This window comes from Somniosus microcephalus, chromosome 13, assembly GCF_052327205.1.
Source record: "Somniosus microcephalus isolate GS21.2 chromosome 13, FLI_Smic_1.0, whole genome shotgun sequence".
Lineage (NCBI taxonomy): Eukaryota > Metazoa > Chordata > Chondrichthyes > Squaliformes > Somniosidae > Somniosus > Somniosus microcephalus.
Window position 1 is genome coordinate 40,368,849 of NC_140999.1, and position 20,750 is coordinate 40,389,598.

Here is a 20,750-nt window from a genome sequence, read left to right on the forward strand (position 1 = left end):
TGAGTGCAGCTCCAACAACACTCAAGAAGCTCGACACCATTCAGGATAAAGCAGCCCGCTTGATTGGCACTCCATCCACCACCTTCAACATTCACTCCCTCCACCATCGGCGCACTGTGGCTGCAGTGTGTACCATCTACAAGATGCACTGCAGCAACTCGCCAAAGCTCCTTCAACAGCACCTTCCAAACCCGTGACCTCTACCACTTAGAAGGACAAGGGCAGCAGACGCATGGGAACATCACCACCTACAAGTTCCCCTCCAAGCCACACACCATCCTGACTTGGACCTGTATCGCCGATCCTTCACTGTCGCTGGGCCAAAATCCTGGAATTCCCTTCCTAACAGCATTGTGGGTGTACCTACACCATATGGACTGCAGTGGTTCAAGAAGGCAGCTCACCACCATCTTCTCAAGGGCAATTAGGGATGGGCACTAAATGCAGGCCTAGCCCGCGACGCCCACATCCCATCAATGAATACATTTTTTTTTTTTAATTTTAAAAATTGCTCCGTTTCCTTGGGGCACCACGCTGGCAATCTTACCTCGGTGAGGTTTAAAATCATCGAAGCCACTGCGTAGTGGACCCCTTGGTACAGTACCTGATCTGTGGGTACCAATCCGTTCCCGGGTCCCTTTGTCGTGGTGGGGCACCCTTCCTTGAGGGCTTTAGCTACTGGAACTGTGGGCCGGGGCTTGCGGGGTCGGGTGATGAGCTCCGTGGCGTTTACTGGGATTTGAGAGTACGGGACTCCGCACGCCCATGAGCTGACGTCCCACCTCATTCCTTGTCCAGCATCCTGCCACTGTCTTTGGAAAAAGATGGAGACGCCTGTGGGGCAAGCGCGTTCTGAACCCCACATACAGATGTAGATCCCCTCATCTGGTTATTGCACCATTTGTCCCAACAGACACTCAACCCCCCGTGAGTTCCCGTTATTGTCAGATGGGTGTTATTACCCAATCTTTCCCATTCCACCGTCGAATTCTTCATGGTGCTGCTCAACTTGCGCAGCCACCACCAACGGTCCAAAGGTACATGTCCGTGACAAACAAGGCAAATCTTCTTGCCCACGGTGACGCTGATCCTGGGTGCAATGATCCGCACCCTGGGGCACATCAGAGACGTTTCTCTGTATGCAAACCCCGTCTGGCTGGAGTATTCAGTAGAGTTCGACCCCAGCCAGCCTGGCCATCTCCCTTCATGGAAGTAGGCAGCAGTCTCTTCAGCGTCCCGTGAGCCGGTTCCATCATTCGCGATGAAGCCTCTATTTCCAGAGCACCCATAGATGGTAGAGTCCTTGGTGCGGCCCCGATAGGCCCAGCTCCATCCGATTACCACGAACGCGACGAGGATCCCTCTCATCTTTCTCCTGGTTCCTGCAATAAATCAAACAATATAGCCAGGCTCCCGAGAGATTCTGGCTTAGGTGACGGCATGATCGGGTCTTTCGACCTCGATCCAAAAAAAAACACACACATACTGGGCAGATTTAAAACTACTTAAACTCTAATCAATTTAATATTTACACACCTTAAACTTAAACCTAAACTTATGTACAGCGCCGCCCGTCCCCGGGCGGCTTGCCTAATCCCTGATTGGACTGCAGCTCGCCGTTCCCTGTGGCGGGGCTGCAGTGACCTGTGGCTTTGGTTCCCCGCAGCCTTTTGCTGTTAAATGGGGACTGTGTTTTTTCATGGATTTCTGAAGTCGGCGTCTACTGGGAGCGGGGGAATCGGGCCAAGGTTTTACAGGCTGAGGCGTTCAAGCCGACCTGCGAAAAGGTACTTTGGGCGTGGCTCCCTTAGCGAGTGGACCTTCGGGTGGGACCTTAGCTCTCACAGCCCGTGGCTCTTCCACGACTGTAGGCTTCGGCTCCCTTCCCTCAGACTCCAGCCCTTTGGGATTTGGGCAGGCTCCCTTGGCGAGTGGACCTTCGGGTGGGACTTCAGCTCTCACAGCCCATGGCTCTTCCACGACTGTGGGCTTCGGCTCCCTCCCCTCAGGCTCCGCCCCTTCGGGAATTGGGCCTGTGGCAGACGGCTCCTCCTCACCTGTCCCTACAGGTGGAGAATCTCTGCCCCCAATTTCTACCTCCCCCACGCTCGAGTCGAGGGCGGGATCTCTGTCCTCCAACTCCACCTCTTCCAGAATCGTGTCGAGGGCGGGACCTTGTTGTTCGGGCCTGTTAGATCCGTGTATTTTGATGTTGTGTGTCCTTCAATAACTAGACACGAGACTGCAGGGAACAATCAACAGGTATTTACTGGATGAGGGTTACTCTAAAACTAACGTACAGATCCCTACTCAGGGTTTATATACAGGTGTGGTCACTGCTGGTACTACAGTATACAGGAGCTGTAAAAAGTAGTTCTCCCCTTAAAGGTACATACACTACAATTCCTCCCCTTTTAGATTGACAGTACCATAACATTCATTTAACAATTAACACTTTTAACATGCACATTAACTGAAAATAGTCCATTTATAAATTCAGTCTTTGGGGCGGCTTCCTGATCCTTTCTGGATAGCGCCTCTCCTGAGTGTCTTGTTCTTAGTGCGGAGGCCCCCTGTCGTCAGTTGGTTCATCAGCTTCCGATGCTACTGTTTCTGAGGTAGATGCTACCTGTATGTCGGGTTCATCACCAGGTGCACGAGACATGGGGTTGACTCGTTCCTGTGACTCTAGGATCTGGTCGACATGGCGTCTCACAATGTTCTCCCCAACATCCACTCTGTACATTAGTGGCCCCTGCCGTGTGCATATCGTTCCTGGTTGCCATTTCTCTGTTCGGCAGTCGCGGGCCAAGACTGGTTGCCCTACATTGAAGCTCCTTGTCGGCTTCTCATTGATGTGCTGGAATTGCTTATTCTCAACATCTTTTCGTACATTTGGTCTGAGCAAATCCAGACGAGATCTCAACCTTCGGTTAAAGAACATCATGGCCGGGGTCTGGTTGGTGACTGCATGTGTCGCATTTCTGTAGGCTAACAGGAAATTGTTCACCTTACGCTGCAGTGGAATGTCGTCATCGCACATGACCCTTACTGCTTTCTTAAAGGTTTGACCGAACCTCTCAGCCAATCCATTTGTGGCTGGATGATATGGGGCGGATGTATAATGCCTTACCCCATTCCTTTTCATGAATCTTCGAAACTCTTCGGACACAAACTGTGGTCCGTTACCAGAGCAAATCTGCTCTGGCAAGCCGTTCCTGGCAAATATGGTCCGTAGGATTGCAATAGTTTTCTCCGTGGTGGTGGACGACATTTTGATCACCTCAGGCCATTTCGAGTGCGCATCCACGGCTATTAGAAACATTGAGTCCATGAATGGACCAGCAAAATCAACATGCACCCGTTGCCATGGAGATGAAGGCCACTCCCATGGGTGTAGAGGGGCATGTGGTGGTGCATTTTGGACCTTCTGGCATCCTGAACAGCTCTTTGTCAGGTCTTCAATTTGCTGATCGATCCCCGGCCACCACACACAAGCCCTAGCAAGGCTTTTCATTTTCACCCCTTCCAGATGGCCTTCGTGAAGCTCATTTAGCACTCTCTCCCTTAACTTGGGTGGAATTACCACTCGGGATCCACACATCAAGGTCCCCTGGCATACTGACAGCTGTTCTCTTCTGGATGAGAATGCTGGCAACAGTGAGTTGCCATGTGTTGGCCATCCCTTCACCATCAAGTCATATACCCGAGACAGTGTCGGGTCATTTCGGGTCTCATTCTCCATTTCAGCGTTAGTTACTGGCAAGCGTTCAATTATAGTTGAATAAAATATTTCAACAGGGTCCACTGCTGGTGCTTCCTCCGCAGTAGGCAGTGGCAGGCGTGATAGCCCATCAGCGTTTCCATGCTGTTTCGTGCCCTTATACTCGATTTCATATTGGTTCGCCCCTAGAAAAAGGGACCATCTTTGTAGCCGTTGCGCAGTCATCACCGGCACGCCCTTCTTTGGATTAAAGATGGAGACAAGTGGTTGGTGGTCAGTCAGTAAGGTGAACTTCTGCCCGTGCAGATAGTGATTGAACTTTTTCACTCCCCACACTAGGCTGAGGGCCTCCCTGTCAATCTGGGCGTAGTTACGCTCGGCTGAGGTTAGTGACCGAGACGCAAAGGCTCCCGGCCCCTCCGAGCCGTCCGGGAACTTGTGCGACAGCACCGCTCCAATGCCATAGGGTGATGCATCACACGCCAACCGAATTGGTAGTGCTGGGTTGAAATGAGCCAACACCTCTTTTGATGTGATCAATTCTTTGCACTTCTGGAAAGCTCGTTTACATTCGTCATTCCACTTCCATGGTACCCCCGTTTGCAGCAGGGTGTTCAGTGGGTGTAGTACTGTAGACAAATTTGGCAAGAACTTATGGTAGTAGTTCACCAGCCCGAGGAACGACCTCAGTTGTGACACATTTTCCGGTGCTGGAGCCTTGACTACTGCCTCAATCTTTTCAGGGGACTTATGTAACCCCTCTTCATCAATAACGTGGCCACAATACGAGATTTGCTTCTGGAAAAACTCGCATTTGTGGCGATTTGCTCGGAGCCCATATCCCTTCAATCTAGTGAGCACCTGCTCCAGGTTGGCAAGGTGATCACTGTCATTTTCGCCCGTGACCAGGATGTCATCCAAATAACACTGGGTCCCTGGAATCCCTTGCAGGACTTGATCCATTGCCCTTTGCCAAATAGCCGGAGCTGTTGCTACCCCGAACACCAGCCGGTTGTATTGGTAGAGACCTTTATGAGTGTTGATCATGAGGTACTGTTTCGAGGCTTCTTCTACCTCCATTTGCAGGTACGCCTGGGCCAGATCAATCTTAGTGAAGGGTTTCCCTCCAGATAGTGAGGCGAAAATATCTTCAATCCGCGGAAGCGGATATTGTACCGTGTGAAGGACCGGGTTCACTGTCACCTTAAAGTCCCCACAGATGCGAACCTTCTTTGGTTCCCCAGGCGTATTACTCAACGACCTCTTCATTACAGGAACGATGGGTGTAGCCCACTCGCTCCAGTCCACTTTGGACAGTACTCCTGAACGTTCCAAACCTTCCAGCTCTGCTTCGACGGCTGGGCGGATCGCATAAGGCACCGGTCTGGCCTTAAAAATCTTTGGGCTTGCATTTTCCTCTATTTTGATCATCGCTGTTATGCCTTTTAGTGTTCCAAGTCCCTCCTGGAACACTTCTTGTGCGTCAGTTAGCATTTTTGACAGTCGTCCCGGTGTGGCGTCGTCATCCTTTTTGGCATCTACAGTCAGTGCTTGTATGGAATGCAAATCTAGCTGTATCTTCCGGATCCATTCACGTCCTAGTAGTGGTGGTCCTCCATCTGGCAATACATATAGGTCCATTTTTGGTGTTTCCTTACCGTTATATATGACGTTCACCCTTATTTTTCCTTTGGGGTAGACTTTTTGCCTTGTGTATTGATATACCTATCAATTTCTCCAATAAAAGGCGAAGAGTTACGAAGGTGACTAAAGGTTTTTATTGACTAAATAACAGCCCACTCTCGTGGGTGATCCGATCCAAGCAGGAGGAATACCAGCCAGTCGCTCACCTTTATACCTGGCCTGGTGGGTGGAGCCAAGGCGGAGTCGGCAGTGGTCATCCCAGGTATAGCAGTGTGGCAAGAGGCGACCTCGTACCGTGATACAATAGTGGTCAGTGATACAGTTATAACGAACAGTGGTGAACAGTGCTAACGATAGTGAACGTGGTTTACCACATTCACCCCTTGTTTAGAATTAAGTCCGGCGGGGTGAAGTGTACTACCAATTCTGGTAGGTCAGTCTGTCCGGAGGCTTCGTAAGCCTCTCCGATCGCCGCAGCGGTGGTGTTGCCTTATCCGGTGCTGGTGCCTTATCCGGTGTTGATGCTGGTGTTTGCGTGGTCGGCGAGGGCTCGTGGGGTTCCGGCATGCCGTCTACCTGGACTGAGGTTGGGGGGGGTGGTGGCGGTGTTTCCGGATCGGCTGAGGGTGCGAGGTCTCGTAGGGAGACAGTGTCCTCCCGCCCGTCTGGGTACGCCACGTAGGCGTACTGGGGGTTGGCGTGCAGGAGGTTCACCCTCTCGACCAGGGGGTCCGTTTTATGGGTCCTCACGTGTTTCCGCAGCCAGACCGGCCCCGGGGCGGTCAGCCAGGTTGGTAGAGTGGTTCCCGTAGTCGACTTCCTGGGGAAAACGAACATTCGTTCATGGGGGGTGGTGTTAGTGGCCGTGCAAAGTAATGACCGGATGGAGTGCAGCGCTGTCGGGAGGACTTCTTGCCAGCGGGAGGTTGGGAGGCCCTTAGACTTTAAGGCTAAGAGGACGGCCTTCCATACCGTCGCGTTCTCTCTTTCCACCTGACCGTTACCTCTGGGGTTGTAGCTGGTGGTCCTGCTTGCTGCAATACCTCTCTCTAGGAGGAATTGCCGGAGTTCCTCGCTCATGAAGGAGGAGCCCCGGTCGCTGTGTATATAGTTCGGGAACCCGAACAAGGCGAAGAGGGCATTCAGGCACTTAATGACCGTGCTACTGGTCATGTCGGGGCAGGGGAAGGCAAAGGGGAAACGGGAGTACTCATCAACGATGTTGAGGAAGTACACATTACGGTCAGAGGACGGGAGGGGCCCCTTAAAGTCGATGCTCAGGCGCTCGAAGGGGCGGGTGGCCTTGATCAGGCTTGCTCGGTCCGGCCTATAGAAGTGCGGTTTGCACTCCGCACAGGTCTGGCAGTTCCTGGTCATGGTCCTGACCTCCTCGATGGAGTAGGTCAGGTTGCGGGCCTTAATGAAATGGTAGAGTCTGGTGACTCCGGGGTGGCAGAGCTGGTCGTGGAGGGTCTGAAGCCTATCGATATGCGCGCTGGCGCATGTCATTCGTGAAAGGGCATCAGGGGATTCGTTCAGCTTGCCTGGCCGGTACAAGATCTCATAATCGTAGGTGGAGAGCTCGATTCTCCATCTCAAAATCTTGTCATTCTTGATTTTGCCCTTCAGCTTGTTATTAAACATGAAAGCCACCGAACGCTGGTCGGTGAGGAGGGTAAATCGTTTGCCTGCCAGGTAGTGCCTCCAGCGCCGTACTGCCTCCACGATCGCCTGGGCCTCTTTCTCGACCGACGAATGTCGGATCTCGGGGCCCTGTAGGGTCCTTGAGAAGAAGGCCACTGGCCTCCCCTCCTGGTTTAGGGTGGCGGCTAAGGCGAAGTCGGAGGCGTCGCTCTCCACCTGAAAGGGGATGGACTCGTCCACTGCGTGCATCGTGGCCTTGGCTATGTCTCCCTTAATGAGGGAGAAGGCCGCGCACGCCTCCTCCGTGAGGGGGAAGGAAGTGGCTTTCAGGAGGGGTCTGGCTTTGTCCGCGTAATTGGGTACCCATTGGGCATAGTAGGCGAAAAGCCCCAGGGTTCTCCTAAGTGCTTTAGGGCAGTGGGGGAGGGGTAGCTCCATGAGGGGGCGCATTCTTTCTGGGTCGGGGCCGATGATTCCGTTCTCCACTACGCAGCCGAGGATGGCAAGGCGCGTGGTGTTAAACACGCATTTCTCCTTATTGTAGGTGAGGTTCAGCCGTTGGGCCGTACGGAGGAATTTCTCCAGATTCGCGTCATGTTCCTGCTGGTCGCGGCCGCAGATAGTGACGTTATCTAGGTAGGGGAATGTAGCCTGCAGTTCGTTCTGGTCAACCATCTGGTCCATCTCCCTTTGGAAGACCGAGACCCCATTAGTGACACCGAAGGGGACCCTAAGGAAGTGGTATAGGCGCCCATTCGCCTCGAAGGCGGTATACTGGCGGTCCTCAGGGTGGATAGGGAGTTGGTGGTAGGCCGACTTCAGGTCGATGGTCGAGAATACTTTATACTGTGCAATCTGATTGACCATGTCAGATATGCGGGGGAGGGGGTATGCGTCCAGCTGGGTATATCTGTTTATGGTCTGGCTGTAGTCGATGACCAGGCGGTTTTTATCGCCGGTCTTTACGACTACGACCTGGGCACGCCAGGGGCTGCTGCTCCCCTCGATAATGCCCTCTTTCAGGAGGCGCCGCACCTCAGAGCTAATGAAGGCTCTGTCCCCGGCGCTATACCGCCTGCTTTTGGTAGCGACGGGTTTGCAGTCAGGGGTAAGGTTAGCAAACAGAGAGGGTGGCGGGACCTTGAGGGTGGAGAGGCTGCAGGTGTTACGCGGTGGGCGGTTTAACGTTTGCTGGTTGTTGACTGTGAGTGGGGGGAGGGGTCCACCGTATGCTAGGGTTACGCTTTGGAGGTGGGATTGGAAGTCCAGCCCTAGTAGGACGGCAGCGCAGAGATGGGGGAGGACGAGGAGTTTAAAGTTTTTATACTCCGTGCCCTTAACCGACAGGGTCACGACACAGTAGCCGCTGATGTCCGTGGCGTGGGACCTCGATGCCATCGAGATTCGGCTGCGCGTTGGTAGGACAGAGAGGGAGTAGTGGCTCACCGTGTCTGGGTGGATGAAGCTCTCCGTGCTTCCGCTGTCGAACAGGCAGGTCGTGGCGTGGCCGTTCACTTTGATGTCCATCATTGACTTGGACAGATGGTGCGGGCGGGCTTGGTCCAGGGTGACGGAAGCTAGTGTGTAGCTGAGCGAGTCGTTGTCATCTGCGGGCGAGGCGGTCGGGCGTGGTGAGTAAAATGGCGTCTCCCACGAGGTAGGGCCCCATGAGGCACTATTGGGGTCGGTTGCCTTAATCAAAGATGGCCGCCCCCATGACTCATGTGTGGGGATGCTGGCCTCAGTTGCCCTAAACAAAGATGGCCGCCCCCATGACTCATGTGTGGGGATGCTGGCCTCAGTTGCCCTAAACGAAGATGGCCGCCCCCATAGTTCGCATGCGGCACTGCTGGCCTCTGAGGATCCGCTCCTGCAGGCCTTGGAGAAGTGGCCTTTCTTCAGGCAGGTTCTACATATGGAGTTCTTGGCTGGGCAGCGCGACCTCGGGTGCTTCTCCTGGCCACAAAAAAAACAGCCGGCGGCCCGATCGCGGATGCCCGATGTCGGGGCCGGTGCCGGGGGGTGGCGGGGCCGGTCGGGTCCGGGACGCCGACGCAGAGGTAGGTCCCGGGGGCGGCGCTGGGAAGGGTGCTGTGGTAGGGGTCGGGCCCGAGTCCCAGGGTCGCGAGCAGTACCTGGTGAATGCTTCCTGATCTTGGTGGGCCACTTCCAGGGAGATAGCGAGGGCTTCAGCTTTTTCCATGCTGAGGTCTTTAGCTTCCAGCAGTCTTTGCCGTGAGTACTCGGACCGTAGGCCTTTCAGGAATGCGTCGCGGATATTATCTTCAGTATTTTCGGCTGCCGACACCGATTTAAAGTCACAGTTCCTGGCGAGTGCATATAGCGCCTGTGAGAATTCGGCTACTGATTCTCCTGGCTGTTGCGGCCGTGATCTTAGGAGGTGCCTAGCGTACATGTAGTTTACCGGGGTCCGGTACTTCTGTTTCAGCAGGTTGATGGCGGTCTCGTAGGTAGTCATGTCCTCGATGAGAGTGTATACTCTCGGGCTCAGTTGTGCCTGCAGGACACTTAGTTTGGATGCCTGAGGGACGCTGGATTCTCTCAGGTATGATTCGAAGCAGACCAGCCAGTGTTTAAAGTCTGCGGCTGAGTTTGCTGCTCGTGGGTTCAGGTCCAGGTACGGCGGTCTGAGGGCTCGCAGCCAAGCTGGCTGGTGTGGCTGTGCTCCTGGGAGCTGCGCTGGTGGCTCCTCCGCCGGTTGTGACTCGTTGTCGGACATCATTAAATTTAGTCAATAAAATTGATATACCTATCAATTTCTCCAATAAAAGGCGAAGAGTTACGAAGGTGACTAAAGGTTTTTATTGACTAAATAACAGCCCACTCTCGTGGGTGATCCGATCCAAGCAGGAGGAATACCAGCCAGTCGCTCACCTTTATACCTGGCCTGGTGGGTGGAGCCAAGGCGGAGTCGGCAGTGGTCATCCCAGGTATAGCAGTGTGGCAAGAGGCGACCTCGTACCGTGATACAATAGTGGTCAGTGATACAGTTATAACGAACAGTGGTGAACAGTGCTAACGATAGTGAACGTGGTTTACCACATGTATGTCTTCAAGACAATCTCTGTATCTCTCAAGGGTATATGTGAGAATAGCCGCTTGTAGTCCCTTCGGTTTATGACTGTTAGGGCTGATCCTGTGTCCGATTCCATTTTCACTTGGACTCCAGCTATCTTGAGCGTGACCCAGATAGTTTGGTGATCCTCCGTTTTGATCACATTATGTAGTTTCAGACAACCCAGCTCCTTGCTTCCGGAGTCTGTATCACTTTTCTGTTCATCTGAACTACTCTCCGTCACCTTATGTACCTTCTTGTACTTCTCCTGTGGAGATTTCTTGCTGCTGGTTTTCTTTCCCGACCTGCAGACTCTTGCTATGTGTCCTATTTTTCCACACTGTCTGCACACTTTGTCCTTGAACCAGCAATCATTATGGTCGTGTGTTGTTCTGCCGCAGCGATAGCACTTCACTGTTCCGTATGACATTTCATTTGTGCCATATTCTTGCGGTCTCCGTTGTATCTCTGCAGCGCCCCGTGCGGCTGCTTCGTGTGATACTGCCATGCTGAAAGCCTTGTCCAGCGTAAGATCCTTTTCTGATAGAAGCCGTTTCTGGGTTCCTTCACTTTGAAGCCCACACACAAACTTGTCCCTTAAAGTATCTGCTAGTCCCGTTCCAAACTGGCAGTGTTTCGATAGCTTGCGCAGTTCCGTTAAATACTCAGCATTACTTTCATCTTTATGCTGGTTCCTTTTGTGAAACTTAAATCTTTCTGCTATCAGCAGCGGTGTGGGGTTTAAGTGGTTCTGTAGGATTGACACTATGTTTCCAAAATCCTTTTCCACTGGCTTCTCTGGGGTTACTAGGTTTCGCAGTAAGCCATACGTTTTTGCACCCATGGAATTCAACAATACCAGCGCTTTCCTCTCATCTGGCACTTCATTCGCCTTGCAATACACTTCTATGCGTTCGACATATGTCGTCCAATCTTTGACTTCATTGTCGAACGCTGTGATACTGCCACTCTTCGGCATCCCTGGGTGTGGTTAGACTGGCTCAAAATGGCGTTTTCCCGCGCTCTCCCTTCTTCTCCGCTGCGGCTCAAAATGGCGTTTTCCCGCGCTCTCCCTTCTTTTCCGCTGTGGCTCAAAATGGCGTTTCCCGCGCTCTCCCTTCTTCTCCGCTGCGGCTGCTCGGCCCTTGAACACCGGCTGCACTCTGCGCGTTTCCCTTTCTTCCCCGCTGACGCTACTCGTCCCTTGAACACCGGCTGCGCTCTGCGCGTTTTCCTTCGCACCTCTCTCTCTTCTCCCGTTGACGCCGTTCGGTCCTGAACACCGGCTGCGCCCTGTGCGCTCTACCCTCTCTCTTCTCCCGTCGACGCCGCTCGGTCCTGAACACCGGCTGCACCCTGTGCGCTCTACCCTCTCTCTTCTCCCGGCGACGCCGCTCGGTCCTGAACACCGGCTGCGCCCTGTGCGCTCTGCCCTCTCTCTTCTCCCGTCGACGCTGCTCGGCCTTTTCTGTGCCGTCGGTCGGCTCTAGCCGCCGCTGTCCGGGAAGGGTCTGTGCCGTACCTGTTGCCAGCCCGTTTCGCTGGACCACCGTGACTGGAGAACCAAGCCCAGCTCTCAACAGCCTCCCCTGCGATGCTCAAATCTCCGCTGGATGACTTAGCGGTTGCTCGTGGTCGACGCCCGTGCTTCTGAACTCGACCTTCTTGCACTGTTCTCCAGGAGCGAATCCCTGGGAGGTGATGCAGAGTTACAGGTAGGTTCAAATCTGCCTCGTCGCCAATGTTAGATCCGTGTATTTTGATGTTGTGTTTCCTTCAATAACTAGACACGAGACTGCAGGGAACAATCAACAGGTATTTACTGGATGAGGGTTACTCTAAAACTAACGTACAGATCCCTACTCAGGGTTTATATATAGGTGTGGTCACTGCCGGTACTACAGTATCCAGGAGCTGTAAAAAGTAGTTCTCCCCTTAAAGGTACATACACTACAGGGCCCCTCCTTGTCCGAGTCCCAGGCCAACGGAGAAAGCTCCCCCAAGGTGGACGGGACCTCTTCTCCTTCCAAGCAGGCTACAACGCCAGCTTGTGTGGTCTGTGACTCATCGCGCGCCTCAGGCTGAGGATCTTTATCCTCAGACCTGGCTTCGGTTGCTGATGCTCTTGCACCCGGTTTAAACAGTTTGCACCGCTTCATGCGAAACCACTTGTAGCGTCGGGACACCTCCACTGTGCGAGTGGCGTAGACCGGTGGATTTTGCACCGATTCCGGCTCATCCTCCTGGTCTATGGTTCTCTCGCCAGCGCATAGGGTTAGATCCAAGAATTTTACTTCTCGCCGGCCAACCCGCACCTTCGTAGGGGTTTCTTTAACACTCTCTATCTCCTTCACACTTGTACCCTCTCCCCAGAGACAATGATTTCTCAGGTCCACGTGGATCCCGTGGGCTACCAAGAAATCAGACCCCAGGACTCCCGTTCCACCTCCCACCTCCCACTTCATTAGGGTACACTTCCACGTGGTGCGGAGTGGTCTTAAACGAATGGAGAGGGGAAGGGAATGTCCGCCAGCCTGTTCTTTGCCCGTGAAGCCCGACAGAAGGTATGGGACCCTGGTGGACAGAGGCGAGGCGGTGGGGTTATCTGCGTGGATTACGGTGCACGATGCTCCCGTGTCCAACAGATAGGTTCCCTTCACCTCCTCCACCTCCATCTCCATGAGGGGTCGTCTCCATACATCATATCGCAGCACACGCAGGTAGACAGGCTGCGCCGACTCTAGTCACTTGGGTACAGCGATCGGGGTTTTGGGAGCGACAAGGCCGGTGGTGACAGCTATTTTCCCCTGTGAGGTCATCAGAGACCGCATTGTCTCTATGATTGACTCAATCGCCGCGGGATTCATAACTGCACCAGCTCCTTGCGCTGGGGCAGGAGCTGCGGCTTGGGTTTTGGCTGGTGCTGGGGCGGCGGTCTGGGCTTGGGCTTGGGCTGCGGGAAATCTCCCTTTATTATCCTTCCACGGATTTCTACAGTCCTTGCGCCAATGTCCATCCTTCCCACACCCGTAGCAATTGAGCTTGGCTTGGACAGGGCGATTCCCCTCCTGACGCCACTCCTTCTGGCTTGGGGCTGCGGGTTTTGCCTCATGCACCTTTCCCTTCTGGGGAGGTGTTTCCTGACCTCTACAATTCTTGTATGCCACATTTAACTGATGGAGTACCGTCTCTTCCGTGACACCGGGACCTTGGGGGATCAAACCATGACCTGGCTAGGGCCCGTATCTCTGGCAAACTGTTGGTAACCAAACAACGGAGCCAATGAACCCGCTGTTCATTGCTCATTAAAGCCCGTTCAGGCATACCCAGACAGCTGCATCGATATACTGGCCACAGCCTTTCTGCGAAAACCCGTGGGGGTTCTCCAGATAGCTGCACGGTCCCTTCCACACGGTCGAACGGACTACCGTCGTCCACTCCCATTACTTCTAAAACGTCCTCCCTGAGATCCGCATACCCTTTCCGTCCCCTTTTACCATCCTCTGAGAGGCACTGAAGGATTGTGGAATCCAGGGAGAAAAGCAACAGTTTGACCTGTTCCTGATCATCACAGTCATTGATGGCTGCTGTTTCCTCTATCTCTCTGAAATGAATCGAGGGATCTCCCTTTACTGTGAGTCAGCTCACCATGGACCTTAATTGCGGGCCAGCGTAGGGCACCACGAGCTGGTTCTGGTGGGGTCCAACACTGCCATCGGCAGCGTTGGGACCGAACCTCTGGTGCCGAGCGGGACACATCGGTGCCGGTCCCGGCTTTGCTACCAGTGGTTCTTCCTCACACTCCACCTCGGCTACCTCCTCTTTCGCTACCCCCTCCTTTTCTGACCAAGTCTCACTATAGCTCAGCTGAAATCGGCTGTTTTGATTCCTTTAAAAAGTCCATGTGACTGGCTTTCGGGCTGACGAGACACACCATGCCTCTTGCCTTAACCAGGGCCGTTCTTAGGTCCTCTATGGTCTTTTGGCAGGGGCCGTGGTCTGTGCTCTCAAACCCGTGCTCGAGGGCCAGTTTGTAAGCTGCCTTAACCTCCACTACTCTCTCCTCCTGCGCTCTTAGCTGTTGTGCGAGGCGGGCGCTTTTCTCCCGTATCCTCATTTCATTGATCTTTGCCTCAGTAACCTGGCACTCCAGGTACTCTATCCTAGCCTGATGTTGACTAGCTACCACTTGGCGTTCCTGATTCAGCGCGTGAAGCGCTGTGATGAGTTTTTCCCCACCCATGGCCTTTTCCTCTATCTCTGCTGCCTGGGTTGTGATCTTGGCTGCCTGTGCTGCAACGACCCGGTCCAAGATCTGGACCTGCTTCTTGTAACACATCAGCCATACTGCCTTTTCCACTGACTTCTTATGCTCTTTGCTCTCTGTCCACCTGATGGCTGCGTCCACCGGATGCCCATCCAGCAAGAGATCGGAAATCCACTGTTTAGTGAGATTTACCTTGCCAAAGACATAATCCGCTATCCTCTCATCCATTGCATTTCAACCATTCAAACTTGGATCTACTACATTGCAATCCTGCTGCCAGAGTCCTGCCGCGGTCGCCATTTTCTATAAGGGTTTTCCTCGAGAGGTTTCCCTGAGGTTTCTCTCTCTAGAGGCCTCTCTCTCTTGCACAGTAAAACCTTGAGTGGTTCGACCCACTCACCCCTTAGATTCTATACTCTGGTCTTAGGTGCAGGAACTACAATGTAGAGAAAACTCTTGTAGACTAAGTTTGATTAAACAAAATGAAATTTTATTGCATAAGGAAAAATATCAAATCAAATGCAAGCAGATAAGAGAGTACATGGGAGGGAAAAACACACAAACAAATCATAACGACACAGTACTAACTAAGGCAAATACAGGCATCTTATACTCTACAAAGATCATCATGAAATAAGGAAACACACAGAACATCGAGGGACAACAACTCATGTTAATTGTACCCTTAAATCCACCCCCTTATTAAACCTATCTAAATCTGATTGTGAAGGGCCAGAAACATGCTCACCAATCCCACTAGGAAGTGCAAGGTTTTGAAATCGAGTCTGTGTTTGGTCCTTTCAGGTGTTTCGTCTCCACGTGGATCGTGGAGCCCCTGCGAGCTGCGCCACACCTCTCTCCTGAGGTGGGGGTCGGGGGCGGCTGGACATCGGCGGGCCTGGATGTCGGCGGGGTCGAGGATCGTCGGCTCAACCCTGGTTAGAGGAGCCTTGGGCTGGCTCCCATCGCTTCTTCAGTTTCTTTTTATCTCTTCTCCTTCCAACCGGGGTGGCTGGAAGGTTTCTTCTCTTGGGGTTTTTATTCTTTTGTCTCTTCTCCCAAGTTGGGTCAATGGCCTCTTGTTCCGGCAACGGCCCGGGGATGGTCGGTGATCTCCCGGTGTGTTTCCCCGGGGCGGGACGCCGGCTTCGAGACGGCCTTCTCGATGTTGGCTTTCTTCTTCCTCCTGCGATTGCCTGCTTCTTCTTCTGGGTGTCCGGATTCAAGCTGTATGCTTCCAGCTCTCCAAGCCTGCTTGTCCTCCAACTGCCGAAAAGTCTTCCAGATATACTTTCTTCCAGAAACCTCCGTCTCCCGCCCAAAATCAGGTTAGTCTTTGTTTTACTTTTGGCGGGCTGGGAGCACAGTGGGGTAGTCATTATATTTTAAAATGTCTTAAACGGCTGGTAAAGGCCCATCTCTGGTCTGGAATTGTTTTTAATGTCCTGCTGATCTCGTTATCTAGTCCTGGGTGCTGTTCTCATGAATATGAAATTGTCCCCTTTTGTCTGGGACAACATTTTGATGGCCTCTGTCTCCAGGCCGATCTTGACTAGATCTGCATCTAATCCATATGCATAATCCATAATCCATACCATAATCCATATGGTCTGGTTGCGTTCTCTCAGAAACGGCTTCCAGAACTTGCTGCAGGTTGAATCCACAAAGCTGTCTGAGGTTGCGCAGGAACCATTTTAAAGTGTCCCAATAAGCTGGTCACATGGTATGGTGGCCATTTTGTATGCCCCTTTTTCTGGGCTTCTTTTAAAACAGCCTTTAAAATCATGGCCTCTTCTGCCATTTAACCCTTATTAATATAAAGTCCAATTTTGCGAATCCTGCACAAGTTTCAGAGGCGGCGGGTACCCGCCCCGCACTGGGACCCGCCGACCCCAGGCGGGAAGGGATTAGTTAACAGGCAGTTTTGAGCCTAATCCCTATTTTGAGGGGTGTCGTGTGGGATTCCCAACGGCTCCAAACCACGGCAGGTTAGAGCAGGCGGGCCGTCGGGTTGAAGGAGTTGGAGGGGTCGCGATGTCGGTGTTCAGGTGAGTGATGGGTGCATGAGTGCAAAGGTAAGTGTGTTTGGTGTGTCTAAAGTCTGTAAAGAACTTTTACTTACCAGTACTTACCTTAACAGCCTTTCTTCCTGTAGGCGTCGGGAGTGCATCACTCAGCTGTCACTTAAAGCTGAATGGCTGCGATCTGTGAAAAGTGACAGCCTTCAGCTTTGAGTGCTGCTGAGAGTTCTAACTGAGTCTGTGCAGAAGGACTCATGTTAGAACTCAGACTGTCAGTGTTTGGCAGCTTCAAACAGCTGTGAAACACTGATATTTCATCTGTCAAGAACTCTTGACAGATGAAATTGCAGTGTGTGACGTCACCTGTTGCCGGGTGGCCCTTAATTGGCCTGCTGAGCCCGCTGGGCAGGCTCAACAAGGTCAATCAAGGGAAAATCGCACGGATTGGCTGGACGTCGATGTAGGTGGGTCTAAAACCTGAAAGTTGTAGTCCCGCCTTCTTCCCGACAGCTTCGGGAAAATCGACCCCGTTGACTTTATTTCTCTCTCCACGGATGTTGCCTGGCCTGCTGAGTTTTTCCAGCATTTTCTGTTGTTATTTCAGTGATTGTTAAATGCAGTTCACATATTTTCTACGTAGCCTATATATAAATTGCAGGAATCATCTGTTCAAAGAATAGCAAATTTGCAATAGAACTGCATGCCAGTATTTCGAGATGGAAAATAAAGATAGGTGTGTAAGGTACAAATAGAAGTCACGTACCCTTCTCACCCAGGACCAATAAGCTAGACTTCATTTTACCATGGGCACCAAGTGTCATAAGTATTACAAAACAATTATTTTCTCTCCCCCCCCACATCATGTAAAACAACTTAGTATGAGGGGAACAGATAGGCGTTTCTGTGGCCGTAGACGTGACTCCAGGATGGTTTGTTGCCTCCCTGGTGCCAGGGTCAAGGATGTCACTGAACGGCTGCAGGGCATTCTGAAGGGGGAGGGTGAACAGGCAGAGGTCGTGGTTCACATTGGGACCAACGACATAGGTAGGAAGAGGGATGAGGTCCTGCAGCAAGAATTTAGGGAGCTAGGTAGCAGATTAAAGAGTAGGGCCTCAAAGGTTGTAATCTCTGGATTACTCCCGGTGCCACGTGCTAGTGAGTATAGGAATAGGAGGATAGAGCAGATGAATGCATGGCTAAAGAGTTGGTGCAGGAGGGAGGGCTTTAGTTTCCTGGATCATTGGGCCTGCTTCTGGGGAAGGTGGGACTTGTACAAATCGGACGGGTTGCACCTAAACCAGAGCGGGACAAATATCCTTGCGGGGAGGTTTGCTAGCACTGTTTGGGGGGGGTTAAACTAAATTGGCAGGGGGTTGGGAACCTGAGCAGGGAGACAGAGGAAAGGAAAACAGGGATAAAAGCAAAAGATAGGAAGGAGAAAAACAAAAGTGGCAGTCAGAGAAATCAACGGTTTAAATCAAACGTGGCCACAGTAAATAATAATTCTAATAGGTCTAAGAGCGTTAAAAAAACAAGCCTGAAGGCTTTGTGTCTTAATGCGAGGAGCATTTGTAATAAGGTGGATGAATTGGCTGCACAAATAGAGGTAAACGAATATGATTTGGTTGGGATTACGGAAACGTGGCTCAAGGATGGCAAAGACTGGGAACTCAACATCCAGGGGTATTCGATATTCAGGAAAGATAGGCAAAAAGGAAAGGGAGGTGGGGTAGCATTGCTGGTTAAAGAAGGGATTAATACAATTGTAATGAAGGATACTAGCTCTGATGATGTGGAATCTGTATGGGTAGAATTGAGAAATACTAAGGGGAAAAAAACATTAGTGGGAGTGGTATATAGACCTCCAAACAGTAAGGCGGAGGTTGGGGATGGTATTAAAAAGGAAAATTAAAGAAGCGTGCAATAAGGGCACAGCAGTCATCATGGGTGACTTTAATCTACATATAGATTGGGCCAACCAAATTAGTAACAATACTGTGGAGGAGGAATTCCTGGAGTGTTTACGGCATGGTTTCCTGGACCAATATGTCGAGGAACGAACCAGAGATCAGGCCATCTTAGACTGGGTATTATGTAATGAGAAAGGATTAATTAGCAATCTTGTTGTACGAGGCCCCTTGGGTCAGAGCGATCATACTATGATCGAATTCTTCATTAAGATGGAGAATGAAGTAGTTGACTCAGAGACAAGGGTCCTCAATTTAAATAAAGGAAACTATGATGGTCTGAGGAGCGAGTTGGGTAGGATTGATTGGGGAATGGCACTCAAAGGGTTGACGGTGGATAGGCAATGGCAAACATTCAAAGACCGAATGGATGAGCTACAGAATTTGTTCATCCCAGTTTGGCATAAAAATAAAACAAAAAAGGTGACTCAACCGTGGCTAACAAGGGAAATTAGGGATAGCATAAGATCCAAGGAGAGGACATATAAATTGGCTAGAAAAAGCAATAATCCTGAAGATTGGGAGCAGTTTAGGAGTCAACAAAGGAGGACAAAGGGATTAATTAAGGGAAAATAGAATATGAGAGTAAGCTTTCAGGGAACATAAAAACTGACTGTAAAAGCTTTTATAGATATGTGAAGAGAAAAAGATTGGTGAAGTCAAGCGTAGGTTCCTTACAGTCAGAATCAGGGGAATTTATAATGGGAAACAAGGAAATGGCAGACCAACTAAATACATACTTTGGTTCTGTCTTCACAAAGGAGGACACAAATAACCTCCCAGAGATGCCGGGGAACATAGGGTCTGATGAAAGGGAGGAACTGAAAGAAAACAGTATTTGTAGGGAAATGGTGTTAGGAAAATTGATGGGACTGAAGGCCGATAAATCCCCAGGGCCTGATGGTCTACATCCCAGGGTACTTAAGGAAGTGGCCCTAGAGATAGTAGATGCATTGCTGGTCATCTTCCAGAACTTGATAGACTCTGGAACGGTACCCATGGATTGGAGGGTAGCTAATGTTACCCCACTATTCAAAGAAAGTGGTAGAGAAAAAGCGTGGAATTATAGACCGGTAAGCCTGACATCGATAGTGGGGAAAATGCTAGAGTCTATTATAAAAGATGTAATAGCAGAGCACTTGGAAAGCAGTGACAGGATCGGACAAAGTCAACATGGATTTACAAAAGGTAAATCATGCATGACTAATCTACTGGAATTTTTTGAGGATGTAACTGGTAAAATAGATAAGGGAGAACCAGTGGATGTGGTGTAGTTGGACTTTCAGAAGGCTTTCGATAAGGTCCCACATAAGAGATTAGCGTGCAAAATTAAGGCACATGGGATTGGGGGCAAGGTATTGACTTGGATAGAGAACTGGTTGGCGGACAAAAAGCAAAGAGTTGGAATAAACGGGTCGTTTTCAGAGTGGCAGGCAGTGACTAGTGGGGTACCGCAAGGATCGGTCCTAGGACCCCAGCTGTTCACAATATATATTAATGATCTGGATGAGGGAATTGGATGTAATATCTCCAAATTTGCAGACGACACAAAGCTGGGTGGGAGGGTAAGCTGTGAGGAGGATGTCGTGAAACTCCAGTACGATTTGGACAGGTTGGGTGGTTGGGCAGAAACATGGCAAATGCACTATAATGTGGATAAATGTGAGGTTATCCACTTTGGTGGCAAAAACAGGAAGGCAGATTATTATTTGAATGGCAATAGATTGGGAGAAGGGGAAGTGCAAAGAAACCTGGGTGTTATTGTGCACCAGTCGCTGAAGGTAAGCATGCAGGTGCAGGAGGCGGTTAAGAAGGCAAATGGTATGTTGGCCTTCGTAGCAAGAGGGTTCGAGTACAGGAACAAGGATGTCTTGCTACAGTTGTACAGGGCCTTGGTGAGACCGCACCTTGAGTATTGTGTGCAGTTTTGGTCACCTTACCTGAGGAAGGACGTTCTTGCCATGGAGGGAGTGCAGCGAAGATTCACCAGGCTGATACCTGGGATGGCAGGAATGACGTATGAGGAGAGATTGTGTCAATTGGGCTTATACTCACTGGAGTTTAGAAGATTGAGTGGGGATCTCATCGAAACCTATAAAATTCTGTCAGGTCTGGACAGACTAGATGCAGGAAGGATGTTTCTGATGGCCGGGAGTCCAGAACCAGTGGTCATAGTCTAAGGATAAGGGGTAAGCCATTTAGGACTGAAATGAGGAGGAATTTCTTCACCCAGAGAGTGGTGAACCTGTGGAATTCTCTGCCACAGACGGCGGTGGAGGCCAGTTCATTAAATATATTCAAGAAAGAGTTGGATATATTTCTTGAGGCTAAAGGGATCAAGGGATATGGGGAGAAGGCAGGGACAGGGTACTGAATTTGGATGATCAGCCATGATCTCATTGAATGG